We start from the raw sequence: 26799 nt of genomic DNA, 5'->3' as shown, positions 1-26799 counted from the left end.
AGTATCAACTCCTGTTTCCTGTACTGAACTAGTAAGGTAATATAATGTTGACATACTTGTAAATTCCATAACTTGAAGCAGGGGTCTCCAAACTATTGCCCTCCAGATGTTGAAGTACTGCAAGTCCCATTACGCGTCTCGGAGTCTTGCCTGTGGCTGTCAGAGTCTTGCAAGGCCTCATGGGACTTGCAGTTCCTCAACTCCTGGAGGGCCATAATTTGGAGACCCCTGAATAGAACAGGACGGGGGGGGGGGGGGGGTGTCGGTTTCCAGCAAAGATTTTTCCAGTGTCCAGTCACCTGATGGTATTGGCATATAATCCATTGTCTAAGAATCAACTTTTGTGTCCTGTCCTGTACTCCAATATATAGAATTTACAGGTACATCAAAATTCCTATTTGTGACCTCACCAGCCTGATTCTGCTATCAGTTGTAAATGGGTAAATTGACAGAAATGCAAATTCTTTGCTGGTAAAACAGTTTCCTAATGTGTGTTTCACTTGCAAATGTTGATTTTTTTTCTTAGAATTCAGCTTTTAAGCTGAGATCCAAGCACATGTAAAGGACACAAATTTACGCTGCTCTGTATTTCCTAATGCATCTTTAAATGTATGCATAAGTGCTTGAGTTTGGCCTGGTATCAGTATTTTTCAGTAGCACTGTTCAGACTGAGAAAAGTGAAATGGAGTCAAGCTGGCCATACATGGATCGTGATTCACCTGGTTCAGTAGAAACTATCCAAATTTTGATCCGTGTGCCCCTCTTTTTTTCAACAAAAGCTGGTTGTTAGACTGGTTTCTGTCGAACAGTGCTGCTGGAAAGCCACCATTCGATCATCACATGTTGCCAATGGGCAATGTATTTCACTATTGGAGACAAAGCAGAGAGAATTTCCCCATCCACCACGAATGTATGATCTGCTTTATTCAGCCGTGCCGCAGTGTGAGGAGAAGGCTATTAGGAGGAGAGTGACAGATTAACTCATCAGTGTGCTGCCTTTCATTTCACTGCCCATTCACAAGATTTGTAAGTGTTACTGAACAGCAGCAGAGAAGAAACAGACTTTCTGCCCCTGCCAGAAATGGGCTGTGCTGTATGGCAGATCTGTGTAAATATCAGAAATATATGAACATATATACAGTCCTCAGCATAAATGAGTAAAGCCCTTTTGAAAAGTAAGGTCGTATTCAATATCTCAATGAACACAAGAACAATTTCCAACATTTTGACAAAACTGAGTTTTATAGAACATTTGTTTAGCTCATTACATGAAAGTAAGGTTAATAATATAACTTCGATTACAAAATCATCAGTTTTACTCAAATTAGTCGATGCACAAATGAATAAACTCCACAACAAAAACTACTCCATTTAGCATTTTGTATGACCTCCATGATTTGTAAGGACAGCACCAAGTCTTCTAGGCATGGAATGAACAAGTTGGTGACATATTGCAACTTCCATCTTTTTCCATTCTTCAAGAACGACCTCTTTTAGAGCCTGGATGCTGGATGGAGAGTGATGATTAACTTGTCTCTTCAGAATTCCCCATAGGTGTTTGATTGGGTTCAGATCAGGAGACATACTTGGCCACTGAATCACTTTCACCCTGTTCTTCAGAAATGCAAGTGGCCTTAGACGTGTGTTTTGGAACATTGTCATGTTGGAAAAGCGCATAGTGACCAAGAGCACGGAGTGATGGTGGCATCTTCTCTTTCAATATAAAGCAGTACATCTGTGAATTCATTATACCATCCATGAAATGCAGCTCCCCGACACCATGCACTCATGCAGCCCCACAGGAGGACACTGCCACCACCATGTTTCACTGTAGGCACCCTGCATTTTTCTTTGTACTCCTCACCTTTGCAACGCTATACAGTTTTGAAACCATCAGTTCCAAAAACAATTATCTTGGTCTCATCCCTCAAAAGTACAGAGTCCCAGTAGTCGCCTTCTTTTTCAGCATGGGACCTGGCAAATTCTAGGCAGGCTTTTTTCTGCATGGGATTTAGGAGAGGCTTCCTTGCTGGACAACACCCACGCATGCCATTCCTCTGCAGTGTACACCATTGCGTCACAGGAAACAATCGCCCCAATTTGGCTTTCTTCTACTTTAGCTAACTGCAGTGAACTCTCATGGCGATTTTCTTCAACCCTTCTCAGCAGAAGACTCTTTTGTTGAGGTGTTAACTTCTGTGGACGGCCTGAACATCTCTGTGAGATGGTTGCAGTTCCATCTTTGTTAAATTTTTGTATCACTTTTGCTACAGTATTCTAACTGATAAGTAAAGCTTTACTGATCTTGTAGTCTTCACCTTTCTTGTGTAAAGAAATTATTTTCTTTCTCAGGCCTTGTGATATTTTTCTTCCATGTGGTGCCATTGCTGACAACATGAAATGGGAGGGGTTTTCTTTAAGTAACGCCCTTTTATAGTCAACTGCCTGCTGGGCACCTTTTTAATGAATAATTAGACTCACCTGTAGTCAAATTCTTGTTAATCAGGATTTTGTTGTCTAAAATTTAGCTTTGCTCCTAAGACTTTCATTAGGGTGTATTCCTTTTTGCAACATGGTCTTGAATTAATGTTAGGAAAAATACTTTTTTTTTTTTTTGTATGCAATTTAACAAATCTTGTTTGCAATCAATGGCCCGCATTTGTGGGAGTATTTTGTAGTATAGTGTCCCATAGAAAATGTTGATTCTGAAAGGAAAGTAAAGGTTCTCTGACAAATCTGTTGGGGTGTACTCACTTCTTCTGAGCAGAGTGTGTGTGTGTGTGTGTGTGTGTGTGTGTGTGTATGTATGTGTGTGTAATAAAAAAAAAATATATATATATATATTTATTAGTATCTTTGTATTTAGCTGTTTGCTTGATGGTTATCAATTTTTTGTAATCATTTTTTTCTTTTCACAGGTTGAAAAAGCACAAGACTGTAACATACTAGAAGACACCTAAAACTGCAAATCTTTTCTTTTCTGACCATAAAGGTTAATTGGTTATTGTTTTAAGCAGTTCATTCAAATGTGATATTTCAGTTATTGGTGGTATGTGCTGGGTCAGATCACATTTTTGGCATCTTAAAGTGGAGCTTCAGTCTCTTCTGAAAAAAAAAAGTTTTAAAAACCAGCCACTCACCTGTCCTATGATGCAGTGGTGTGTTCGTGCCAACTGGGTTCACTGGCCATTCTCTCTTTATGGCGATGGCATCCTAAGTGTGGGCACCCGGCTTTGACAGCTTTTGACTTCACAGCTGGGTGCCCACAGTGCATGTGTGAGTAGTGCTGCACATTGTAAATGGTCCCGTAGTCTTCTGGGATCTGTCACATTTCAAGGAGGGGGGGGATGGACAACTTCTGCTTCCGATTGCCTAGGCAGTCAAAATGAAAGTGGGAGCAGATAGCTGAAAAATAGGGTACTCGCTCCCCAAGGGTGTCAATTCTGCACAGGGCGCCAAGAACCAGTCCTTAAAGCAGAACTTCCCTTTTGGGTGGAGCTCCACTTTAAGTTTCTAGGGGACTTGAGCAGCAAGATTACCAGTTTCCCAGCTATAGTTCCAATTTGTGTTTGTTTGGTTTTTTTAGGGGGTAGCTCACCCTTGCGTATTTCTACTTTCTTTTTGCATCCAAAAATCTGACTGCAATGATCTTACCACCAGAGACACATGTATAAGACAAGTTAACTCTCCAGCAGTTACCAAAAACTGAAATGTCAATTTGGGTTGACTGGATATTTAATATGCCTAATTATAGGCAACTTTACAAAAGAAAAAAAAAAAGTTGAAATTGTGTGCTTAAAAATGTGCACAAAATGCACTTTGTAACTGCACCTAAAATTCCCATTTCTTCCCCTCAAAAGAGTGCTGCTTGCAGCTTTTTATGTGAAACAGGAGCATAAATATGCATGTCCTGCCGTGAACTGTATGACTCTTCTCAAATCTGCTGTTCAGAAATGAGACATGCAACTGAAATGTATTCATTTTTTGTGTGTTTATTAAGTCAGGTCTTGACAGCATTTGAAATAATACAATTCTGTAAACTTGCAAACATACAGAGTATCTTAACACTTTGAAGGCCACAAACGTACAAGGAAAAAAAGGACACACGCACAGTCTAGTCCTCTGCAGTATTTACTTATTGAATGCAACAACTCTTGTATCATGCCCAGACATGCCTTGCACAGTCAAGAGTCCAACAAATTCCTTTTCCGCCTTTTTTGCTGTGGAGTTGAATGTAATACGCTCAACTTTGCGAAATACAAAAATCTTTCAAAAGTGCATATTTATCTGCCACTGATGATCTCAGTGTTAAGTATTTTTCTGGTGTTAACATTGTCAGAACTTTATTTAAATGAACTTTGTAACCTGTTATGTTGTTTTTGTCCAGTTAGAGGAAATATGTAGTTAACGTGTTTGTGTCAGACATGTGGACATGTACAAATGACAATGGTTCCCTTTTTTCCTGTAACTGTAATGGCATATTTATTTTCCACATGTAGTACATAGTGGTTATAGTAATAAAGCCTCTGCTGAAGAGCTATAGCACATTATTGAAGATTCAAATTTTGTCCCTGTGGGATATATACTTGGATATATTACAATTCAATTCCAGCCATAACTGGGCTTCTGCAAAATTCTGAATATTAAATGTTTAATTAGAATTGTGGAGGTATATGTAGGAAACCTTCATGTTTTCCCGTTATTTATCCTCACTGACTTGCTGCCTTTGGAGTTGTGGCCAGGGGTCATATTAATCTGACGTTTTCTGCTGTGTCATCTGCCTGACCTGACACTGAGGCTGAATAACCGAGCTGAGTAGTTTAAAAATGATTGTAGACTACTACTGATATATAGTCGGGCAGTAGACAGGACAGCTACTCTCAAACATGAGGACATCTTAAGCTGCCCATTCGCTGGATAAATTTCAACTGGTTAATCAGTTCGCCTGGCCAAAATTCGCTTTGTGGGTGGCCCTGTCAGCCACTGTTTCACCCACCATCCTTCAATTGAAAAATCAAAGCATCTTGGTGGAAAACTGCAGCCGCTGTTCAGGTATTCTGCCACCTGTAGGAATACAATGGCTTGTACTGTAGATTCATCCATCTACGCTCTATAGCATAGATGGAAGAACCTGTTTAATTTTCAGTTTGCAGGCTGAATGAAAAGAAAATCTTTCCATGTGTGAAATTTTATTCCTCAACAGTCAGTACAGGAAAGTAAGGTGCAAATATAAATGTTAACTAATTGAAACTGGCACAGTTATACATTTAGACCTAAAAAGAAGGAAAGGCTACTTGGTTTTAAATGTTTCCAGCCCACTTCTTTTGGTAAGGCTACTTTCACACTGATCCTAGCAAAAACAAAGCAAAGATACATATGCATTTTTACTGTGTTTGTGCCACATTTTTTTACAGGACATGTGAGTCAAAGTTTTTGATGCATTTTTGCCACGTTTTCTATTGATTTCAATGGGGGTGTGCGTTTTTGGTGTAGTGTTTTTACTGCACCATACTTGCGCCAAAAATGCAGCAAGAAGGATTTAAAAAAATGCACCTAACCCATAATGGATCAGTGTGAAGAGTTCCATAGGAACACATGGTCACATGTTTTTTTTCCGCTTTTTTAAAGGCAAAAGCGGAAGAAAAATGGATCAGTGTAAAGGCAGCCTAATGCTGCAAATTGTTTGTAGTAAATAGCATTGTAAATACCTTTTTTGTACTCCTGCCAGTAACAGCAGCTGCTCAATGACTGCTAGAAAAAGCTTAGTTTTACTAAACCCACAACAGTAAAATCAGTCTGTATATGCAGTAAAGCATGTTTGTTATACTCACTGTGGAACCTAAGGCGTTAATCCTCTGCATTGTTTAAAAAGGCTGTTTGATTCTTTCTTCTACTGTCCCCAGTCCATCTGCATACAGTACAGAGCTCTAGGAGTCACTCTGCACATGCTCAGTTTAGTGTGTATGGCTAGAGAGATTATTTTTCTTTGGAAGGGTGCATGTGATCACAGGGCCAATCAGCACTGTCCAGATAGAGGGTCAGGGGTTATGCAGCCTCATAGGACTGTCAGAGCAGAATGAAAACCCCTCCTACAAACTTTAACTAGTGTTCTGCTGGACACTTATATAAGTCACAATACTTCTATATACTGCTGATGAGATAAGGTATTTAGCTGTTCATATTTACTAAAGTAATTGCATTTCCATGTTCTGTGTACTGTGGGAGTCCAGATGTAGTGAATGCAGGATGATGGGTTTAGTAACACAAAAAAAAAAGGTATTTTACACTGCTATTCATTACAAGCTGTCTGCGGCATAACTAAAGGCAGTGGACAGGCAGCATTTAAAGCATAATTAGTAAATAGTCATTTGTTCAGATATTTTCCATAACCCCAATTATAACAGATTCTCCTTTAAAAATAGCCTTAAGAATGCTAACTGTTCACCAAGTCCTGGAGTTATGTTTTGCTGTATTGTCCCATAACTAGTCTCTTTATTTGCTTCTTGTTCTGTTAATCTTTTGAATGGTGCAATTTCTGCTGATTCCTGGTAAAACTGGGCTAAACATTTGTTCTGTTTCATATGAGGAAAATGTGTATTTTGGATAAAATAAATATCCACGTCACAAACCATTTTCTGCTTAGAAGTTAATTGTTACACATTTTAAGTGTACACGGTGAGTTTAAATTCTCCAATAAAGATCATGCAGCTTATACATTTTGAAGGGAGATATTATTGGCATTCATGGGATTTGATAAAACATTCGCAGTTACAAAAGAATGGTGAGAAAAAGGTTAGTATTGTTTCTGTGCATGCCCTCTGGGAGGAAATTGATACTTTTGCAAAGATGGAAGAGAGTTGGTCATCCATTTCTGCATGAGTATCAATTGTTCACTAGTGTCGAGGAGCACAGGACTATACTGCACTGAAATGTTTTCCATAATGCCTTGTGTAACACGTGTAAGATCACCCGAAGCCAATGTTTTGGTTAGCTACAAGCCCTTTCTAATTAAGTTGTCTTTAAGAAACCAAAAATGTGTTGCTTAGTGAATAAATAATATAAAAAGAGCACAACTTCAGTCCTTTTGGCTGTAATTTAATTCAGGGCTGGGGGGGGGGGGGGTTGCTTGTTGGGTTATGACTACAACAAGAAGTAGCCCTGTGATTATTTCTTCCTATGAAATGACCAGTTATGAAATGGTAAAGTGCATCTGAAATCCCAAAAGTTGAATGGCAATGTGAGCAAGAGAGGAAAGGGACTGTGAGGAACCTTGGGTGCACTTTTCCTTTAATGAAGCTTTATGGATGTGTGTGTATGTATTAATACGTATATAATAAATATATACAAAGGCACACACATACAGACTGGTAAATGATTTGTAAAACCACTAGCTTGTATTCTTTCTCAATATGCCATTAAAGCTGTCTCCGCAGGATGAAGTGAATAAAGTAGCGTTTCTTTGAATCAGTGAACATGTAAACATTGCTTTTCATTACATCAAAGTTACAGCATTTTTGACTGGTTTTGTTCTACTCTCAGCAGTATTTAATTTGTCATTTGTTTGTACAATACTACTTCCCAGATCATTTACTCTGCTATGCAAATGTATTTTGCTCCATTTTCAATGAAAACATGTTCATTTAACTTTTTTCTCCTGTTTTCAATTGTAAATATCTAATGTAAATTGAATTAAACATGTAAATTTCTTTTTATTTTATTCCTTGTATAATATTCAGCAAATGACTGTATATGAAAGTGCATAATAAATATATTTGCTTTTCATCTGATATCTTTTTTTTAATATTACAAACATTTAACATTATTAGCATTTATTTTCTGGTAGTACATTGTGTGCTGTTTGCAATTGTTTTAGGCTCCATGTGCGCTAGCTTTTTTTTTTCACAGCTCTGGTAAGAGCGTTTTTTTGGAGCCTTACCGTTTTTCAGTACATGTAGAGGAAAAAAATAGAGACGGTAGAAAAAAGCAGTTGGGAGCGTTTTAGTAGCTTTTTTCTCTGATGGAAAAATGCCCTAAAAACTTTACAAAAAATTTTTTGTTCTGCTCCTAGATGCTGATGCTCAAAAAATGCTAACAGCCTAAAGTAGTGTGAATGGACACATAGGATAACACTATTTAGCTTCTAGGAGCAGAAAAAAATGCTAATAACGGCTTTAAAAAAACACTAGTGTGCATGGAGCCTAAGAAAAGCTTTGTAACAGTCCAGTTGTATTCTTTTCAGAGGTAGAAATGGGCAGGTGAACGTATGTATACTGAATTACCCAGTTTTAACAATAATAAGTGTAATTATGGATTTGCCAAAAAAAGAATTCACCCAAGTCATGAATTGATTTGACACAGTAGCATGCCTCATGGGTACCTCTCATCAGTTGGCCCTTTTGGGCTTCATGTAGTAAGTGGTGGATCAGAATTTATATACAGTTGTGACCAAAATTATTCAACCCCCACTGAAATTGAGTGTTTTGGCCAGTTTGACATTGCTTTTGATCATTCAGTCATCTTGCTTACATTTACATTAAAGAGGCACTTGTAGGTCAGACAAATATAACATAACAGTTATAATGAAATAACCACAAATGTCTTTTCTGTGCTCACAGCATTATCAGTTTTATTCAACCCCCAAGTGACATTCAATCTTAGTACTTAGTACAGCATCCTTTTACAGTTATAACAGCTTTTAAACGTGAAGCATAGCTTGACACAAGTGTCTTGCAGCGATCTACGGGTATCTTCGCCCATTCTTCATGGGCAAAGGCCTCCAGTTCAGTCACATTCTTAGGCTTGCGCACTGCAACTGCTTTCTTTAAGTCCCACCAGAGGTTCTCAATCGGATTTAAGTCTGGTGACTGCGATGGCCACTCCAAAATGTTCCAGCCTTTCCTCTGCAACCATGCTCTAGTGGACTTGGAGGTATGCTTGGGATCATTGTCCTGTTGAAAGGTCCAACGTCTCCCAAGCCTCAGGTGTGTGACGGACTGCATCACGTTTCCATCCAATATCTCCTGGTACTGAAGAGAATTCATGGTACCTTGCACACGCTGAAGCTTCCCTGTACCTGCAGAAGCAAAACAGCCCCAAAGCATGATTGACCCTCCACCATGCTTCACAGTAGGCAAGGTGTTCTTTTCATCATAGGCCTTGTTCTTCCTCCTCCAAACATAGCGTTGATCCATGGGCCCAAACAGTTCTAATTTTGTTTCATCAGTCCACAGAACACTATCCCACAACTTTTGTGGTTTGTCCACATGGCTTTTGGCATACTGCAGTCGACTCTTCTTATTCTTTGGAGACAGCAAGGGGGTACGCCTGGGAGTTCTGGCACGGAGGCCTTCATTACGCAGTGTGCGTCTTATTGTCTGGGCTGAAACTTCTGTACCCACATCTGACAAATCTTTTCTCAGTTCCTCAGCAGTCACACGGGGACTTCTCTCCACTCTACGCTTCAGGTAGCGCACAGCAGTCGAAGTCAGCATCTTCTTTCTGCCACGACCAGGTAGCGTTTCAACAGTGCCCTTTGCCTTGAATTTGCGAATGATGCTTCCTAAGGTGTCTCTTGGTATGTTTAACATCTTTGCAATCTTCTTATAGCCATTGCCCTTCCTGTGAAGAGAAATCACCTCTTCTCTTGTCTTCCTGGACCATTCTCTTGCCTTCACCATGTTTGTAACCACACCAGTAAATGTCTAGAAGGAGCTGAGTATCACAGTCATTTTAAAGCTGCCTAATTGGTGCTTATTATGCTTGATTGCTGCTCGGTGACATCCACAGGTGTTTTCAATACCTGATGGAAAGCACCTGTATGAACCTCTGTTCTTCAGAGTGGTAGTCTTTAAGGGGTTGAATAATTGTGGCAATGAAGAAACCACATAAGAACCATTTACTACTGTATTACATAAACAATTGATGTCATTTTAGTTGCATTTGGGTAGTTACAACGTCCTTGTAGGATTTGATTCTGAATACAATTCCAAATGTACACTATAGTCCCTAAACCCCTTTACAGCATTGGGGGTTGAATAATTTTGGTCACAACTGTAAACTCACACACAGCACCATATCAGAAATCATTATAATAGAAATATAGATTGTTGGCTTTGGCGACTTGTTAATTAGATGTGTGCATTCAATGCGCATTTGGGGTGAGTTTGAGACTCTAGTAGAATACTTCACAGTTCACTGATGGACTTGTATGGAGAAAGAAACAGTTCTGACATGAACAAAAGCCCATCCAGACAGGCCCCAAAGTTGTCATCCTGATCACTGCATTGATTTGCTGATACAAAACAAGATGGCAGCCAGTAAAATCAGATCTCCCACTTCATTCCGGGTTGGTAACTCACCAAGTAGTGAAATGAGGATGAGACATCACCCTTATACCCTTGCTCATCAGCAGTTCCAAGTGTCTGCCAAAAGCATCAATGAGGCTGTTGAGGACTCAGAGCTGCTCCTATGTGTTTCATTGTTGTGCGTGGTGTAAACAGTCCACATATCTCTGACCACTATTATTTATTTATTTCAGGTACTTATATAGCGCTGTCAATTTACATATATATTGTACATTCACATCAGTCCCTAACCCTCAAGGGGCGTACAATCTAAGGTCCATAACTTGCATTCATACATACACATACTAGGGCCAATTTAGACAGGATCCAATTAACCTACCAGCATGTCTTTGGAGTGTGGGAAGAAACCGGAGTACCCGGAGGAAACCCACGCGGGCACAGGGAGAACATGCAAACTCCAGGCAGATGGTGCCGTGGCTGGGATTCGAACCAACGACCCTAGTGCTGCCAGGCGGAAGTGCTAACCATTTAGCCACTGTGCTGCCCCCAACTATGATATTGGTTCTGCAAAGTTGTTTGCCATGATCTCATCTAGATGTTCCTTTGATCACAGAAAATGAGGTGGATAGCATGCACTTCACACTAGTACTACACCTTGCCTCCTGTACTTCACCCCTTTTAACTTGCTCTTGAAAGCATAGGACATGCAAATTGTTAGCATATAGCTGATATCATTTTTATGTATTCCACAAGGATATTCGTCATTAGATTTTAAAAAGCTGCTCAAGCTAAACATTTTTGTGTTGTACATTTATTTTAGTTTGTGTTGTTTCTACTTTGTAACGTTTTACTAGTTTAGTACATGCCTGTCAATATTCTTTTTGTGCCTCACATTGAGGATGCTGAATCAAGCCGGAAGAAAAAGGGTTCTTCTAATGCAAACATGGTAAGTAATTAAAGAAGAATGTAGCAAAACTGGAAGTTCCTTTCTTCATTCCAGTAGATGCAGACCCATGGCTGCGGCATCCTAAATTCTGCATCACAATGTAAATATAATAAAAACTGCTTGATACACAAAGTCCTATTTGGATGTGTGGAACAATGATCAGCCCAACGTCTGTGCTGAACATAACACTGGTTCTTAAAGCAAACCTGTACCCAGACATTCACCTATTTTGAACATTTTGAGCAAAAGCACTTTGAAACAAGTATTCATTCACTTGAATAGCTTTAGGCGTTTTGGAGAAGTTCACATTCAAAGTTAACAATATTGACACTGAAATCCTGGCGCTTGGGTTTTGCTTTTACTTTGCTCTAACAGAATCTTGGCAGCCTGACATCCGTCTAATGTAATCGCACAGCAGGTGTTTCTAAGCTGCAAGAAACTGTAATCTCTGAGAAAAATTTGCTTTACAGTATGGGCAGTTAAGAAGGTTAGTGATGGCTTGTTTTCAGCCACATTCACACATGCGTTTTGGCCTGACAGCACGAACGTGAGAAAATCAGCAGGAAGTCCCAGCGATTAACTGCAGGAGGCAGCCAAATTGAAAACATTGGGAGGCTGCCAGCTCCTGCAGCTAATTGCCACTCGCAATGATTACCTGTGAGTGATTGGCCCTGGAATCAGACTGGTTTTTTTCACATCTCAGGCTGCCAGGCAAAATCGCAGGTGTACATGTAGCCTTAAGGTTCTTTTTATTGTACAGTATACAGAATTATAGTCCTAACCAGCTGGTTTATGCTACCTTCTAGAGATTTAACCCTGGCAAAAATAAAGCTGCAGGAAAATTCTTTCTCACTCCTAGAAAGACTCGGGTTTTTGCTAATGTCAGCTGATGGATGTCTCAGAGAGGCGTACCTCCTTATGTTGAGGTTTTTTTTCCCTCGAGAAGTTCCTAGCTGCGCCATAGCCACTGCAGCTCTGCTTCGGCAGCATTCTATATCTGTTGACTTCTAAACTAAGTACCCAGCCTCTGCCTTGGAAAAGAAGCAGGGCCAGCCTGTAATTTTGTTTCGGACACAAAATCCTGCGTGCTGACCTTGGCATATGGTGCATTGTGGTGTTAGTTGCTATAGAGTGCTATAAAGGTCCAAAGCTGTGGTCTGCCTAAGGTGGAGCCATAGTTTTGAATCCTTCGAGAGTATGCCTATCATGGAATGTGAAGCAATAATGTAGCTGGTTCCTATTATCCTGCCCAGAGTGGAAGACATCTTTGGTAGGTGCCTAGTTCTTGCATCCTTATCTGACCCAGTGTGCTGAGCACAGGCTGCAACATTTTAAATGTGCCCCAGCCATGGAGGGGGAGTGTTGGTGCAGAGTGAATGTACAGTTGTGTTCAAAATAATAGCAGTCAGACATCACTAACCTGATCAATCCCTGTTTTTGGTAGAAATCATATTTCTACATGGCAAATAATTTACTAGCAGGTGTAGTAGAGTAATAGAAATCCAACAGACCCAACAGTCATGACATGCATGCTGCTGATTCTGTGTAATTGAATCACTAATTGAAAGGGGCATGTTCAAAATAATAGCAGTGTGGAATTCTATTAGTGAGGTCATTCATTCTTTGAAAAACAGGTGGTAATTATTGCCCTTATTTAAGGAAGGAAGGCAGCAAATGTTGTACATGCTGGTTACAGAGCATTTCTGTCTGAAATTGAGGAAAATGGGTTGTTCCAGACATTGTTCAGAAGAACAGCATACCTTGATTTAAAAGTTGATTGGAGAGGGGAAAACATAAAGAAGTACAGAAAGTGATAGGCTGCTCAGCTAAAATGATCGCAAATGCTTTAAAATGGCAACCAAAACCTGAAAGACGTGGAAGAAAGCGAAAAACTACCATTGGAATGGATAGAAGAATAGCCAAAATGGCAAGGACTCAGCCAACAATCGGCTCCATCATTTGTTACGTGGTCATGTTAGCATTGTAAATATTCTTATCTGTTAATATTTGTTTATTCACACACATACTGATATAGTGGTAGAATGCAGAGGCATCAATAACTCTGTTTCAAATAAAGTCAAGAAAATGTATTAGACAAAGTGTGTAAATGTCATATCATCAGTTACCTTCATGTAAACATTGCAGCAATAATGTGCATACTTTATGCAAATATCCTGTTTCCCCTTTGGGTTTATGGAGTGGATTGTCTGCTGCTGCAACATTATTCGCTTGTTTGCTGGCACTGTAATGGTGGCCTTACGGACATATACAGAGGTTGGACAAAACTATGATAACACAAGGTAAAAGAGCAAAATCATTACCTGATATGGTGTTAGACCGTTTTTGGTATATAAGACGACCTGAATTCTCCTGAGAATTGACAAATATAAGTCTTGGTTGGTGTATAATGGAATCTGATACCACTCTTCATTCAAAAATCCTTCCAGTTGTTGCAGAGATACTGAAGGCAAAAAAATAGCCCAAAGCTTGTTCTCAAAAATTGACCATAGTGGCGCTATGATATTGAGGTCTGTGACTGTGGCACCCAAGAATAGTGCGAAACGTCATCTCTATGCTCGAAAACAATGATTTGACAACACCAGCTATGTGAATCGGATCGTCTTGGTAAATGGAAGTCTGTCTTTTGGAAATAATGTCGGCATTATGCGGTGCACATGGTCATCCAAAATTTGTACACAGTCACTGGCAGTAACTATACCTTTGAAAGTGATAATGATACCTGCAGATTACCAAACCATGATTGCTCTTCCACCATGCTTTACCGTTGCCGCAAGACAGTCCTTGTGGTAAGCTTGGGACAGTTTGCCACACGTAAACATGTCCAGTGGTTGGGAACAGTGTGAAGCTCGATTCATCGGACCATATTATAGTCTTCCATTGATGGATGGTCCACGATTTATTTTTTCCCCCACTGGAATACAGAATGGTGTTTTTAATCTGCTTTTCTATACAATAAAGTGGATATGTGCTTTAGTGCGGCCTCCCGGACTTTCTTTTGAGAGCATTAATATCGGTCACTAGTGGTTTGGCAATTGTGCCTCTTCCATGAATTATTTGCTTATGGAGTTCCTTCCACACAGTTTTTGTAGACATGGCCTTAGAAGGACTGAGATTGAGCTCTGAAGTCACTTTTGCAGGAGTTGTTTTCTTATTCTGCGTCACAATCCTGCGCAATGTCCTTTCATCTCTTTCGCTCAGTTGACCATGTCAACCATGCTTATGCTTATCAGATGATGTTTTCCTGGAAACTGTATATGTTGTCATAATCTTTGATAAATAAATTGGCAACTTTAGTCACAGATTTGCCCTCTTTAACCATTTCAAGTCTGGACACTTTTACCCCCTTCTTGTCCTGGGCAATTTTCAGCTTTCAGTGCTATCACACTTTGAATGACAACTGTGCGATCATGCAACACTGTACCCATAAAAAATTTTAGCATCTTTTTGAGACAGATAAAGCTTTATTTTGGTGGTATTTATTCACCACTAGGATTTTTATTTTTTTTGCTATGTAAATGAAAAAGTCCAAAAATTTTGAAAAAAAGTGTTTTTCTTATAGAATTTTGCAAATAAATAATATTTCATTATACATCTTGGCCAAAATGTATTCTTTTATCTTTTTTAGTTTAAAAAAATAACCCAAATTATTGTAGTTTATAACCAAATTGTTATAATTCTTATTTTATTTTTTTATATTGTTTTTTTTTTTACATACTGTCACCCTAGCAGTACAGTGTCACCATGGTGCCACTGTACTACTTGTGGGGGGTGATGAAGATTATTTTTTTTTACACTGATTGCTTTTACACCCATAAAGGCTGTAAAAGCAATAATTTCTCCTCCTCTGACTGCGTTCTTGCAGCCATTGAGAACTATTGTGTGAGCTGTGATTGGTCACAGGTTGTCACATGGTACAAGGCTGTAGTGAATAGCCTTGTACCATGTGACCTCTGTGATCATTCACAGATTTCACATGTAGTAAGCAATGATGTCAGAAGTGACAGCTTGCTTACTACTCTGCATGTGATCACTGATTTGCCAATCAGTGATCACATGATCGGGACCTCGCACAGAGGTCCCGTACGACGATCGGTGTTCCACTGTGGAGGACACAGCGGGCACCGGATCGCGGTGCTGCACGTTTCCAGGTAGCATGCACAAGCAGGGGGTGGGGAGGCCGTTTATAAATGGCCACCCGCCCCTGCACTGCCACCGTCCGGCCCTTTATATACAATGGCCGGACGGGAGGTGGTTAAAACTCAGTAAGCTCTGATATGACTCTGTATTACTAGCAGCACACACAGTGAATGACGAAAGTGAGGCTTCTCACCTATTAGCTAGGTGTCTCATCACACAGAGTAAGCAAAAGAATTTTCCATCACTTCCACTTTCAACGTGAAACCTGCCATTACTTTCACATATGCAAATCATGTCTTTTTTTCCATTTTTGTCCAACTCCAGTATATACTGTATATGAGAGCGATGTGCATTGTGAGATGGGCCTTTCTTGCATTGAATTATATGCCATTGCAACCAGTCTTTTCAATCTTTTCTCTGAGAAAAAAATGCAGCACACTTATGACCCTCCATACAGCGAAAACTGATGGTTCTATCTGCCACAAGTTGCACTTGAGGGCTGTATATGGCCATAATTTCTAATGTCTAAGTTGATGATTTTTCTATAGGCTCAGAATTACCATCCCAGAAAATATCTTTTGATTTTAGTCATCTCACAGTCATCCGTCTATTTACATTTGCTGTTTTCTTCCACAAAAGGACAATAGGACACAATGGTAAATATAATGCAGTAGAATGGTTGTCCGGACTATCAAATGTGTGAATGGATATAAAAAAAATGACTGGCTTGAAATGCAAATCCTTTGGCAGGTGTAATTTAGCTGTTTGCCCAGAGTTCTTCTTTAGCATATATCTTTATAATATAGTTTGTTAATGTGCCTAGACCTGTGCTGGGAAGAGATTATTCACAATTATAGAGAGCATAACATTCTGCAATAGTCCAAAGCAGCAATGAGGTTTATGCTTCAATGAAGTGCAGAAGAGCAGTAACCTGTGGAAAAATCCATTTATCAGAGAACTGTATGATCGATCTGTGAGTATTAAGTCTTGTCATACTACCAGACTTAAGCTCCATCTCTTGTAGCAAGTCTATTCACCTCTATAAATAAGCTTTTATTCAGAATGTTTTGCTAATTACAAAAGCGATTCTTGTGCAAGGTTTTCGCTACTGATAACACTATTTGTATGGGCATCAGATATCAAGTATATAATGAGCACCAGTTTGCTCTGCTTTAGACGCCACTGTATTCTAGGAGTTTAATAATGAGTGGCTGTGTTAGCAAAATGTGTTTTTCTATGACTGAGGAATCTGAAGAACTTAAGTTTAGAAGTAAAGTAAATGAGTAGGTTGTGAATGAGAACTGTGCAAACAGTGATCTTTTTTATTTCAAGGGGAAGGGAAAATAACGCAGATCAGCAATTGGGACAATTAACAATTGTATCCCAATCTTATCTACCTCTTCTGCTGTACTTGCATGGATAATTATGAAGTATGTCTCGGGTGAATTTCATTACAGGGTTTGAGATTGCCTTTCGTATTTTTATATCATAGCCAGTTTTGTGGTCTCTAGATCATCAGTAAAGTTATAATTCTAGCATATCTTTTGTGTATTTCTAACCACACATTTTTCTCCAGTTGAGTGGCGCCCCACACACAAAACAAGATTTGTCATGTTAAAAATAGTTGAAGGTAAAATCTTTAAATGTAGCCTGCCTCACTGGTGCCTAGGCAAACATCTCATTCTTGCCAGCTCTGTATATATGCAAAGGCACCATACCTTAAAGTACAAGATGTAGAAAACTGCGCAATGAACAGTGCAGATACATAATTTTTTATAAATATAATGAAGATAAAATTATGACTACAATAAAATGACCTACTTAGGGCATATCACAGGTAAAACATCTCCCTTCCTATATTAGATCATGAATACAGTTGCAAGGCTATCTCATCAAGCAAGCTGGCAGAGGTAGAGATAGGATGCTGAGATAGTATTGTTGTACAGGAGACTGAACCAATCAGGAGATGCTGTGTCAGAACTCATCTAGAAGTGGAAATCCTAAACTGGCCACCAATGAAGAAATGTATCCTCCTACACATTTTGAAGCCCTGTCCCTTCATTAGAGTTTGACTCTAATGAAGGACAAGATTTTCACAGGTGAGATAAGCACATATAACACAGCACAATCTCACCGAAGGATGAGTTCCAACTCTAGCAATGCATGTGGTAATGGGCAGCACAGTGGCTAAATGGTCAGCACTTCCACCTGGCAGTACTCTGGTCATTGGTTTGAATCCCAACCACAGCACCACCTGCCTGGAGTTCTCCCTGTGCCTGCATAGGTTTCCTCCAGGTACTCCAGTTTCCTCCCACACTCCAAAGACATGCTGGTAGGTGAATTGGCTCCTGTCTAAATTGGCCCTAGTATGAGTATGTATGAATGTGAGTTAGGGACCTTAGATTGCACGCACCTTGAGGGTTAGGGACTGATGTGAATGTACGGGTAATGTGAAGGGGTCAGAATCACAGGAGGGGGTAGGTAGACAGGTGAATGGCATCATCACAGGAAGGGGGCAGCACCACAGGAGTGGGGTAGGGAGACAGGTGAGGGGCAGCAGGACAGGTGGGAGGTAGGGAGACAGGTAAGGTGCAGCATCACAATAGGGGGGCAGCAGGACAGGTGAGAGGCAGGCAGTGTAACAGGAGGGGGGCAGTACCAAAGAAGGGGAGTAGCGAGACAGGTGAGGGTCAGTGTCACAGGAAGGGGCAAAATCAAAGGAGGGGGGTAGGTAGACAGGTAAAGGGCATCATCACAGGAAGGGGGCAGCACCAGAGGAGTGCGGTAGGAAGACAGGTGAGGGGCAACAGGACAGGTGGGGGGCAGCGTCACGGGTGGGAGGTAGGGAGAAAGGTGAGGTTTAGCATCATAATAGGGGGCAGCAGGACAGGTGAGAGGCAGGCAATGTCACAGTAGGGGGGCAGCACCAAAGGAGGGGAGTAGGGAGACAAGTGAGGGGCAGCATCACAGATGGGGGGTAGGTAGACAGGTGAGGGGCAGCAGCACAGGTGGGGGCAGTGTCACAGAATGGGGGCAGTGGGACAACTCTCACCTGTCCAGCTTTGGCTACTCCAGATGTTGTCAATGGAGAGGATCTGGTGCCAGGAGGGGTAGCCAGGCCACATCCTCTGCTCCATGGGCTCTCTGGCAGGGCTGGCTGTGTGGTGCGTGGGGCTGCATTGTCTCCCGGGGGGTAGCGCGGATTTTGTGGGACTGTCCTGGACTGTGTATTTCATCTGGACTCTGTGCACAGGGAAGGATGGAGGAGACTCTTTAAGTCCAGTAAGAAGGTTATGAGAGACCCCACAGTAACAAATTCCCAAAAAAAGTGCATGTGTCCTACTAGACCCTTTATCTGAGCACAGGCTTACCAGGCCACGTGCCCTCGGGGTTGTGGGGGTCTGCGGGCAGGGGGGCTCATTAGCATCAGGGTACCCCTTTAAATAAGGGGGCACCCTGATGCTGCCACCCTTGTGAATGAGCAAGGGGTACTTGTACCCCTGCCCATTCACTAAAGGGTTACATTTAAAAAAAAAAAAAAGACGCCAGACTTTTGAAAAATTCCTTTAATTGAACAAAGTTCTTGAAGTCCTTTTAATAGAGAAAAAAAAAAAGGTTCTATCGTCCAGAGTTGTCACAACAGCGCCAACTCGCTGAAATGAAAAAAACCTGACGCCCGCCAACTCATCTACGGACACCAAGTACTAGCCATAATCCGTCATTTGCCTGTCAGATGTAAGCAATTGGGCAGAGCTAGCAGTGATGTCACTGCGTGAATGTCTCTGACCAAACAATCATAAGCAGGCTTCATTAGGGTGGCCTGAGGGCCTGACGTCCTCTAGTGGACCCTGTGCTCACTGCCCAGCACCATAGAGCTTGATTGGCATTTGCCATTGAACACCAGAATTGTCAGGGCTGCCACTGGCGCCCTGTGCTTTTCATAGATGAGAGCAGGTTCTCCCTGAGTACATGTGACAGACGTGAAAGGGTCAAGAGAAGCCGTGGAGAATGTGATGCCTGCAATCGTTCAGCATGACCATTTTGGTGGTGGGTCAGTGATGGTCTGGAGAGGCATATCTATGGAGGGACTCACAGATCTCTACAGGCTAGGCAATGGCACCCTGACTGCCAATAGGTACTGAAATTAAATCCTACGCTGGTGCAGTGGGTCCTGGGTTCCTCCTGGTGCATGACAATGCCCGGCCTCATGTGGCGAGAGTATGCAGGCAGTTCCTGGAGGATGAAGGAATTGATACCCTTGAATGACCCCCACACTCGCCTGACTTAAATCCAATAGAACACCTCTGGGATATCATGTTTTGGTCCATCCAACGCCGCCAGGTTGCACCTCAGACTGTCCAGGAGCTCAGTGATGCCCTGGTCCAGATCTGAGGGGAAATACCCCATGACACCATCATTTGTCTCATTAGGAGCATGCCCTGACATTGTCAGGCATGCATACAAGCACGTGAGGGCCATACAAACTACTGAGTACCACTTTGAGTTGCTGCAATGAAATTTCAGCAAAATGGACTAGCCTGCTGCATCATTTTTTCACTTTGATGTTCGGGGTGTCTTTGAATTCAGTCCTCTGTAGGTTGATAATTTTCATTTCCATCAAATGATGGGGTATCCTTACATTCCTAACACATTACCCAGTGCATATCAGTATAGATATCTAGCATGATATTTTTCCCCATTGAGATCTAATGTGACTTGGAATAGGCCATATTTTGAAAATGACACAGCGCACAGCTTTTTGTTTAAAAAAAATCAACGCTAGCTCAAAGCTGAAATATTGTATGATCTCCAGATGCAATTTTCAAGTGCACCTTTTGAAACGTTACGTGTTTCACCCATATTTATGGTGGAGCATGTAACATGTTCTAGCTCCAGCAGCCAGTTTTCCCGATCCTCCCACATTGTGACAGTGGGCGAGGAATCTTCTCCTCTTCCGCCTACAGGGCTTCATCATTCATTCAGTTGCCTTTGAATGCATGAACTACAACTACTGTCAGCCACTGTGGCTGATGGCTTGTAGTTCTGAATGAACTGCGGGGTTGCTGATGAGCTGTCTCATAGTTCAATCACAAGCCCTGCAGCTTGTAAACAGTCAGCCCATATGAAGGTACAGGCTGAAAGCTGCAGGGCTTGTCTGCAGGAGTCTGACATTGCACCCCTGATTGACTGATCACGGGTGCAATGCCTTCCAAGCTCCTTAGGGAAAAAATAATATATGCAAATATTTTTTTTACATCAGAAATATGTGCATTTATTCTCAAAAGGTGAACTTATCCTTTAATCCAAACATCTACATTAAATTGTATATATTTAATAGAAAAGGGCACTAATAATGTACTCCACAGACCACATTTAAGCACTTGGAGTAGGCTGCATTAGGAAAAAGATGCATAGCATGTAGCTTTTCATAGAGAATCCACATTAAAGTCTATAGATTTCACAGAAATAATATGTAATGTGAATACATATCTTACCTTATTTGGAACCGAGTGACGTTGTCACTGGATGTCTCTGCTGCTCTTTTCTCCAAGTTTGGATGGAGGTGTTGGCAGGCTACTGTAAACATTACAGCATTCTGCCTCAAATCTTTTTCAAAATCATTACGGACAGTTGCACACAGATGTAAGCATTGACTGATGACTGTACTAAGGATCACGTAAATGTGTGTAACCATATAGAAGCGCAAAGTTGATCTTGATTGTTGGTATTATAATATACATGTATAGTTGCATAACCACTTGTATGGGTGTAAATTCATGCACTCAAACGTAAAATGTTCTATTTTTGTTTTACGGCCCTGTACTCATCACACAATTAAACCGTGGCAACATCTAATGTTTGTGTAGTATTATGTTCAGCAGACCGTGTTCTTCTATTGTTGTGACTTAGATGACGTTCAGAGCACATTTTATGCCCAATTCATGCAAAACTCCACGTAATCCCAAAGGGTTCACATACTTTTTCTTGCAACGGTATGTCTGATTCCATAGACCAGTTTTTCTCAAACGTTTTTCAGTCAACGCACCCTTTAAAATTCTGGACAGTCTTGAGGCACAGTGAGCAGCTGCTGATCACTGTGAAGTTTTGTAACTCTATCTCTTTTTTTTTTCTGTCTGATTAGTTAATACAGTGAATTTTTATTCGGGTAATATATATTTTGTCTTTAATATTGGTGCTGTTGGCATTTTATGGCACTTGTTTTGCAAGTTAAAAGAAATTTAACAGTGTCACTTTTTTTTTATTACATATTTTCTACTGTTTTTAAATGTTTTTATTTTTTTTTTGGGGGGGGGGGCGCAAGTAGCTGGTCTTGCCTAGGGCGCAAAAAGAAATTCAGCACAGTTTCACTTTTTGTTGATTTAATATTTTCTGTTTTGTTTTTACGCAAGTAACTGATTTTGCCTAGGGCGCAAAAGAGTCTAGCACCAGCCCTGTCTTTAGGCATTCCTGCTCTTCAGTTCTGGAAACTGGGTGATGCAGACTTCAGCTGCAAAGCCTGCTGATTAGTTGATCGATCGTGTACAACTGAAGGTATGCTGAGGATGTGTTCTATCATATTTAATGTTCATAGAGGAAATGAAGGAGGGCTCAGGTCAGCTGAAGCAACTTTAAAGTGGTTATATTGTGGAGGGATTTGAGAGTAAACACTTTCAACGCAGGAGAAAACTTGCTACAAATGTGGGGAAGTTAGAACTGAAGTTCTGAAGTGCTTTAAGCACTTGTACTATGCCACTATTTTGCCACATAGAATATAGGTGCTACAACTTTCATGCAAACCAATCAATATACACTTTTTAGGATTTTTTTAATCAAAGACATGCAGCAGAATACATTTTGGCCAAAATTTATGAAGCAATTAGATTTTTTTAATTTTTTTATTAGATTTTATTTGTATTATGTTTTATAGCAGAAAGTAAAAAAAAAAAACCTTTTTTTTCAAAATCTCGAAATCTTTTTTTGTTAATATCGCAAAAAATAAAAAAAAACAGTGATCAAATACCACCAAAAAAAGCTATATTTGTGTGAAAAAAAATTATATACATTTTGTTTAGGTACAGTGTTGAACGACTGCACAATTGTCTGTTAAATTAGCACAGTGCTAAATAGAAAAAAAAATGGCTTGGTCATGAAGGGGGTAAAATCTTCTGGAACTCAAGTGATTAAACAACCCTCATTTAGGAAATAAAGAAAATTATATATAAAGATATATATATATATATATATAGATGCTGCGTTAACACACAACAAACTGCCCCCCCTAGTGCCAAACAAATGCAATAATAAAGTAAACACCCAGCTGAGTCCTGCACACTGCAACCCTCATTTATGGCCCTTCTACGCATCTTGACCTCATTTCTAAAGGTCAGAATGTGCATTATTAGTGATTGTTTACCATGGTGGCGAACAATTACATTAGTTTGCCATTTTCCTGAGCTGGGAAATGTTTCGAGTTTGGATAGAACCTCATGGTCGACCCCAACTGAAAGCTCATCCCTATCCCACGTGAACAAATGCAACCACTTTACAGCCTCAATTTCTATCTTCAGTGTTCAGTAAATGAATAATGTTTGCATTCTATTAACACATAAAGCGTATGTCTAAAATAGCCTAAATGCCCTTGTATGTTATCATATCCTACAGCTCTTTATAGAAAGCAATAACCCATTTACATCAGGTATTGTTACTAAGATGCAAATCTAATGTTGCTACAAGGGTTATACCATCCCACATGCTGAAGCCAATTACTATTTACTTTTCCTGTTTTCAATTGTTGAAGGAAAGCAAAGTACCTAGAAGAAATGGTTTCTAAGCTGCAAAGGGGTTAAGTTCTAAATTGTGTATTTACTTTACATTGTAATAATGTTCTGTTTAATGCAATATAATATACTAGTTAGGAAGAGGGTCCAATGGCATTTAATAAATATGATAAAGAGAAAAAATTGTTATTAGGTTTGGCTGCTACTGTGTATTTCTGATTTTAACTTTGCCAGAAGCTCAAAAAAATGGTATGCAAAATAAAAGAAAGAGAAAATCGATTTATAAACTAATTTTTCTGCAACAATATTTCAACCTGGCCAATTAAAGAGGAAAGTGTGAGGAGACTGCATAATTGTGTTACAGAATTAAATTATAAAGTCTCCATAAGAAGAAAAAAAAAACATAGCTGTGGCGCATATATAACACAACACTTGTGCTTAGATATTATAACACTCAAAAATTAAAATGCGATATAATAAAATAAAAGCAGCTTGCACAAAAAAAGGCGATGTTGCAAATATAGAAATAAAAAATGCAGCGCTAATTAGAAAATGATATAAGTGTCAAAATAAAAGTCCATATAAGTCCTCAAATAAATAAAGTCAGATGCAAGAGAAAATGTTGATCCCGAAAACCGTCACCATACACCTGAAAAAATTGGCCTCTTACCAGACAATTTGACTGTATAAGACCGGTTAGTAAGTGCAGTGCGATATAAATTCAGCATAGCAGATGATCATCAAAAGAAATCCTATCCCAGATATAGGATAACTTCTCTACTTTAAATATCTCCAAACTTGAAGAAACTCCCATCCGATAATCAGATAATAGATAAAAAACAAAAGCAACTCATAGTGCAGTAATTAAATTAAACTTTGGCAGATTTATTAAAGATCCACGTACATCAAAGCAAAAAATAACCAGCTTTGAACAGGAAAAGTTTCAAAGCAAAAACATGGCTGCCGTCCTTCCAGAATGCGGTGATGTCACACACCAAAGTGTGTGCTGTGGTGCAAAATGTAGTCACATTGCAGTAGAGTTTATGCCAGCTAAAGTGGCTAAAATTAGCTTTGTACCAGAAATTATATGAAGGGTGTCTAAAATAATAGATAGGAGGAAGTGGGGAAGCTTAAAGATACATGAACTTGTATCACATACAGTTGCAAGAAAAAGTATGTGAACCCCTTGGGATTACGTGGAGTTTTGCATGAATTGGGCATAAAATGTGCTCTGAACGTCATCTAAGTCACAACAATAGAAGAACACAGTCTGCTGAACATAATACTACACAAACATTAGATGTTGCCATGGCTTAATTGCACATAACATGTAAACATTCACAGTGCAGGGAGGAAAAAGTATGTGAGGCCCTAGCTTAATGACTTCTCCCAGAGCTAATTGGAGCCAGGAGTGAGCCAACCTTGACTCCAATCAGTGTGATGATATTGGATGTGTTGCTGACAGCTGTCCTGCCCTTAAAAAACACACACCTGTTTTGGGTTTACTGGTTTCAAGAAGCACTGTCTGATGTGAACCATGCCTCGCAGAAAAGAGCTCTCAGAAGACCTACGATCAAGAATTGTTGACTTGCATGAATCTGGAAAGGGTTACAAAAGTATCTCCAAAAGCCTTGATGTTCATGCGTCCACGGTAAGACAGACTGTCTACAAATGGAGAAAGTTTAGCACTGTTGCTACTTTCCGTAGGCGTGGTCGTCCTCTAAAAATGACTGCAAGAGCACAGCGCAGAATGCTGCATGAGGTAAAGAAGAATCCCAGAGTGTCAGCTAAAGACCTACAGAAATCTCTGGCACCTGCTAACATTTTTGTTGACACATCTACAATAAGGAAAACATTAAACAAGAATGGAGTACATGAGAGGACACCACGGAGGAAGCCAATGCTGTCCAAAAAGAAAATTGCAGCACGTTTGAAGTTTGCAAAAGAGCACCTGGATGTTCCACAGCACTACTGGCAAAATATACCGCGGACAGATGAAACCAAGATTGAGTTGTTTGGGAAGAACACACAACACTGTGTGGAGAAAAAAAGGTACAGCACACCAACATCAAAACCTCATCCCCACTGTAAAATATGGCGGAGGGAGCATCATGGTTTGGGGCTGCTTTGCTGCCTCAGGGCCTGGACGGATTGTTGTCATTGATCGGAAAATGAATTCCAGAGTTTATCAAGACATTTTGCAGGAAAACGTACAAACATCTGTCTGCCAACTGAAGCTCCGCAAAGGATGGGTGATGCAACAGGACAATGACCCAAAGCATACAAGTAATTCAACAAAACAATGGCTGCAACAGCACAGAATACGCCTTCTGGAGTGGCCCAGTCAGAGTCCTGACCTCAACTCGATTGAAATACTGTGGCATGACCTTAAGAGAGCGATTCACACCAGACATCCCAAGAATATTGCTACACTAAAACAGTTTTGTGAAGAGGAGTGGTCCAAAATTACTCCAGATCGTTGTGCAGGTCTGATCTGCAACTACAGGAAACGTTTTGGTTGAGGTTATTGCTGCCAAACGAGGGTCAACCAGTTATTAATTCCAAAGGTTCACATACTTTTTCCTCCCTGCACTGTGAATGTTTACATGTTATGTGCAATTAAACCATGGCAACATCTAATGTTTGTGTAGTATTATGTTCAGCAGACTGTGTTCTTCTATTGTTGTGACTTAGATGACATTCAGAGCACATTTTATGCCCAATTCATGCAAAACTCCACGTAATCCCAAGGGGTTCACATACTTTTTCTTGCAACTGTATGTTAAGTGATTCTTGTGTAGGTAAAATTCACATTTTTGCATGCTTGCCTCTGCATAATTTTTATTATTGCATTAAATGTAGACATTTTTAGGTTAAAATTGTCGCTGTTCTTCCTGAAATGAATTTGCAGAGTTACATACTTGCATTGTGAGGAGGAGCAGAAAAACGCATCTTGACATAGAATATTTGCAGCAAACCCACCTTCAAAGCCTAGGACGTGCTGAAAGATAACCAGCAACTATCTTCCTAGATCAGTGTTCTCAATCCTATCCCTCTTTTATTTTACTTTTTATCCACCTGGGAAAGCTTACTAAATAAAAGGAGGGAGGAGCCTATAACCAGCAACCATGGAGGACAGTTGCCAGTTGCACTGCATGGTGTACCAAGTTTCAAGGGTTCCCAGGTGCTCTATAAGGCATTAAAGCTGACCTACAGGAATATTGAGGTGCCTGAAGTCCTGAGTACATTTACAATGGTATATTACAGTCAGCAAAGCATATCTACATGTGAAAGTTACAATTTGTAAGTGACCAGATATATGTCATTGCTTCTCCAGTCTCTCCACTTTGCCAAACCAGGTCAGGGACTTTAAAAATATTTTATGAAGTACAATGAAGTACAGCTACACAAATGTACCACTGTGTATTGAGTTTGGACTTTTGTTCCTGTGCTATGCTGGATACTGAGACTTTTTGGGTTAAATGGATGCAATTGTTCCAGTCATCCACTGTGGGGGCACAGCCCTGTTCCTTTTCCTAGTTCACCATGTAGAATAGACGATGAGAAAAGGTGTAAGATAGTAGCGTTTGGTAAAGTGTGGATATTATACTGT

At 40.2% G+C, this 26799-nt stretch overlaps 1 protein-coding gene across 1 annotated transcript in view; it reads left to right on the top strand.

Annotated features, from left to right (window-relative positions):
- The window catches only part of ANKRD50 (ankyrin repeat domain 50), a 103920-nt gene extending 96138 nt beyond the window's left edge, over positions 1 to 7782 (top strand). Inside the window, exon 5 of the mRNA XM_089672184.1 lies at positions 2919 to 7782. The gene's annotated coding sequence lies outside the window, so the exon portion shown is untranslated. The remainder of the gene's footprint in view (positions 1 to 2918) is intronic.
- Positions 7783 to 26799: the final 19017 nt, after the last annotated feature.

The sequence above is a fragment of the Staurois parvus genome, unplaced genomic scaffold, assembly GCF_062004578.1.
Source record: "Staurois parvus isolate SC_StPar_1 unplaced genomic scaffold, SC_StPar_1.0 ptg000122l, whole genome shotgun sequence".
Taxonomy (NCBI): Eukaryota; Metazoa; Chordata; class Amphibia; order Anura; family Ranidae; genus Staurois; species Staurois parvus.
The sequence above is the reverse complement of the archived record's forward strand: the minus strand, read 5'-3'. Positions and strand labels throughout refer to the sequence as shown.